The 4,237-nt window shown below is 58.0% G+C and overlaps 1 protein-coding gene across 1 annotated transcript in view; it reads left to right on the top strand.

Moving 5' to 3' along the window:
* The first annotated feature begins 1,108 nt into the window (after window positions 1-1,108).
* The window catches only part of Dupd1 (dual specificity phosphatase and pro isomerase domain containing 1), a 35,482-nt gene continuing 32,353 nt past the window's right edge, over window positions 1,109-4,237 (top strand). Inside the window, exon 1 of the mRNA XM_013517072.1 lies at window positions 1,109-1,182. The gene's annotated coding sequence lies outside the window, so the exon portion shown is untranslated. The remainder of the gene's footprint in view (window positions 1,183-4,237) is intronic.

Consider the following 4,237-nt stretch of genomic DNA (forward strand, 5'->3'; position numbering starts at 1 on the left):
TTTTTTTAGTACCAGGAATCAAACTCAGGACCTTGTGCTTGCCAGGCAGGCGCTGTGCCACTGAGCTACATCCCCAGCCCAGCCATTTTCACTTCACTGAAGGGTCAGACTATGTCTTTCCCTTGTGAATATTCTTCGTATTAGGAAATCAATAAAAGCTAAATTGTGTAACAGTTTCTCGATGAACAGTACCAGTGTAAATAATGACTATACAAAAGCAGCAGCAGCTAGTCCTGCGTGTTGTGAGGAGAACTTTACTTGCTGAATAAAGTTGCAGAAGACAATGTAACAACCTCAATACAAAAAGACTCTGTTTGGGCTGGGGATGTAGCTCAACGGCACACGCACCTGCCTGGCAAGGACAAGGTCCTGGGTTTGATTCCCAGTACCAAACAAACAAGCAAACAAAAAGACTGTGTTAGCTGAAGGTTTCAGGAGACTGGTGCTCCCCTCAATCTCTCACACATTAAAATATGCCCCAAGGGGCTGGGGGTTTAGCTCAGTGGCACAGCGCCTGCCTGGCAAGCAAAAGGTCGTGAGTTCGATTCCTGGTACTGGAAAAAATAAATAAAATAAAATAAAATAAAATATGCCCCAAAAGAAGCCCAGTATGGTGGTGCATGCCTGAAACCCCATCAGTCAGTAGGCTGAGGCAGGATGGTCACCGGGAGTCAATGGCCAGCCTGGGCTACATAGTGAGACCTTATCTCAAAACAAACAAACATATGAAAAAATGGAAAAAATGCCCAAGGGATGACAAGGATGAAAAATCACATCCTTCAGTGCCTGGAACTGTACAGGCCCTAATTTTGAGGCAGAGCTCAAGGCAGGGCCTGCAGACAAAACACCTGGCCTTGTCTATCCCAAGGAAACAAAGCTGGGTAATTCCCCTCCGTCCCCGCCCCTGTGGCCGCACAGCCTGCATCTGCGGCTGGCCCGGGCACAGGCATATGGGCCCAGGTATGGGACTTCCCAAGTCAAGGGTTTCAGGTGACACTGGCAGCGAATCATTTTGCAAGCAAATGCCACAGGTCTCCTCTCAGACTGGACAGCACACAAGGTCAGCGTCAGCAGATCTCACCCTAAAAATAGGCTCCCTGATGCCAGCCGGCGAGGCCGGCCGTCGGCTGCCACACGCCCGCAGAGCAGCACCTCCTGGCCGGGCGGGCCCCACGCACACAGGTAAGGCCTTGGTGGGGACGCCGGCGCCTCCTGGTTCTGCCAAGTGTTCTCAAGGGGCCTGGGTGTGGGGACCGAAAAGCCTTTCCCCCACTATTTCTGGAGCTGTGGGGATCGGCAGACGTCCCGGAAGCGCGAAAGATGCCTTGGCATCTCAGCCCTTCCCAGGGACCCGGCGGAATCGTCTCCACGTCCCTCTAAGCCGGTTTCTGGCTCAGTGACCATGTCTAAGGGATAACGCGGTGGGTTAAGCTCACAGGGCCCTTCTGCGGTGTCTGGGGCACTGTATAATACGTCGCACTCCAGCAAGTCTCTACACGTGTCCATGCAGCCAGTTGAGGGGAAGAACCTCGGGGGGCTGGGGCGCGGGGCAAACGGGAAGCTGCGAGACTGAGACGGCAGCATGGATCGCGAACAAGTGCTTGGGGCACCGAGACGGGGAGCTGCGTGTCCCGGGTCACGCTGAGCGCCGCCGGGCCGGGGCCACTGTTGCGGAAGCTTTTCCCAGTCTTGGTGGGAGGAGGGCCCTGGGCCGAGGCTGCCCTGGCCGCGAGGGAGGCGCTGGGTGACGGGGTGGGGAGGGGAGCGGGGGCCTGTGCCTCCGGGCCAGAGCCGTCTCCTTAGACCGCGGCGCGCTTGCCCTGTGGCCGGGTCACACGTGGGCCTGGAGTCCAAGAGCTGCCGGGACGGGGCTCGGAGACGCATTCCGGAGAGGCCACCAGCACCACAGGGCACCGAGCCCGTGACTTCTCTGTTGTCTCGCTCTTCCTTGCGGCCCGCCTCGTTCGCAGTGAGAGAACCGTTTCGCTCCCACCAACAAATCAGAGGCCTCTGACACTGAAAAGCGACCTGGAAGGCTCTCTGAGCTGAGTCCTCGGGCGTGGGGTGCGTGGGAGGAGAGCCGGGCAGGTCAGTCCCCCCAAGGCCTTCGGTGTGCTAGGGTGAGGGAGAGACGACCGTCCTCCAACGCCGGTAAGCGGGACGCCCTGGCTGGGGGCCCTGCAGCCCTGGTGACACCGTCTCTGAGGGCAGAACTCCTGCAGCTGTTGTCAGCCCCACAGTGGATGGGGAGCAAATGGGGAGGCTCGGAGGCAGAGGGGGGTCGGGCTGCCCCATTACCACGGAGCAGGCCTGGCCGTCCCAGACATGCACAGCCTCGTGGGTTGGCTGGGCACATGCCCCGCTGTTCTGAGAACTTGCCTCGGAAGTACTCACTTCCTGTCTGAGGGATGGGCAGCACTGTCCCCATTTTCAGATGGGGAAACTGAGGCACAGGGAGTCAAGTGATTTCCCCATGTCATACAGCCTAGACAGTGGGAGAGGCTGGAATTGAGGTGCCTCAGAGGCTGACAGTGCAGCCACTGGATCTTTTTGTTTCGTTTTGGTTTTTTTGAGACAGAGTCTCGCTATGCAGTTCAGGCTGGCCTTGAGCTCACTTGGTAGCTCAGGCTGACCTCGAACTCGCAATGATCCTCCTGCCTCAGCCTCCTGAGTGCTGGGATTACAGGCCTACGCCACCACCCCCGGGCTTTTCTTTTGTTTTTTGAGACAGGCTCTTGCTATGTAATTCAGGTGGTCTTGAACTTACTGTATAGCCCAAACTGGCCTTGAACTCGTGTGATCCTCCTGCCTCAGCCTCCCAAGTGCTGGGATTACAGGCGTGCACCCTCACGCTCAGCTTCTTCTGGTTACCGTGGTGGTTCTGAGCCCTCCTCTTCCACAGTGAGGAGGGAAGGGAGTGAAGGTTCAGACTGGCCCTTAGGTGTTCACTGTGGGCAGAGAGCCCTTCCTCCCCCTGCCAAAGGCCCACCTTCACTCCATCACCACAGCCGGCTGCGCAGGATCCCCTGGGCCCCACCTCCTCAGCCCCCACTGCCCAACAGACACCCCCTCTTCTTCCCCCACTTGGCTTGGAGGTGGCTCTGGTTCGCGGCTGCGGGCTCCAGGCCCCTGCTCTAGGACGCACCTGGAGCCCTCACCCACGTGCCAAGGGCTCGGGTCATCTCATGTACCCCAAGAGCCAGTGAGGAGTCACTGTGCCATTTTCAGATGAGATTTATGTGAGATTCTGGGGCCTGCGGCAGCGCTCCATACAGCTGTGGCACCACTCTGTACCCGGCGTGAGGGAGGGGCACACGGCCGAGGGCGGCCCAGGCTCGTCCGAGGAGGTTCCACCTTGAGCGGAAATCCAGCGCTTCTCTGATGACCGGGCTGGGCGGCGAGGCTGCTCGGGTTAAGCCCCCGTGCTCCGCGCAGAGGCTCAGTGTGGGTTCCCTCGCTGGCCCTCCTCTCCTCACCTGCAGCGTGGGGCAGTTACCCCCGCCTGGCAGGTCTGGAGAGCGATGCAGGCCCAGGCCTGCCCTGCCTGGCATCCTGAGCCCGGCGCTGAGGAAGGGCGGCGGGCGGCGGGCAGCGGGCAGCGGAGGGGCCCCGGGCGAGGGCCGTGGCGCACAGTCTGAAACCCCTGAGGCTTCCGCAGACAGGGAGCGCTTGTTCCGCGGGGACGGTGGGTGGGAAGCGGTTCCCAATGCGACGGCCCGCAGCGCTGCCGCTCATCCCGAGGAAGCCTCGCTGCCCCGGGGTCAGGGCCTGCGACAGGCCTGGCCAGACATCGCGGCCTTTGTGTCCCTCACCGCGGCCCACCACTGTCCCCGCTGGCTGATGTCCACCCCTTGTGGGAGAAGGAAGGGGGTGTGGCTCCTGGCTCCCCACTTTCTGGGAGGCCCCCTCTGCCGAACCAAGACTGGGGAAATCAATTACGAGCTCAGAAATTACCACCCGAAGCACTCTGAAACCATCTGAGGAGTTAATCAAATGAGTTCATGACATCGACACCACTGAGGGGGGAATATTCAATTTCCTCTCAAATGAAGGCTTTTCTGTTTTGTTTTTTTTTTTAATAAAAAGGATTTTATATTAATTCATATAATTGCCTCCTGTTAACATACTTGCCAGAATCCAAAAGAAAGAAAAAAATGGTTAAGTTTGGATTACGTCTGCTACATTAAGAATTAAATTACAGGCAACAACAAAAAAATTCTTGGGTTTTCAAAAATAA

The sequence above is a fragment of the Chinchilla lanigera genome, unplaced genomic scaffold (assembly GCF_000276665.1).
Source record: "Chinchilla lanigera isolate Chin_1 unplaced genomic scaffold, ChiLan1.0 scaffold00036, whole genome shotgun sequence".
NCBI lineage: Eukaryota > Metazoa > Chordata > Mammalia > Rodentia > Chinchillidae > Chinchilla > Chinchilla lanigera.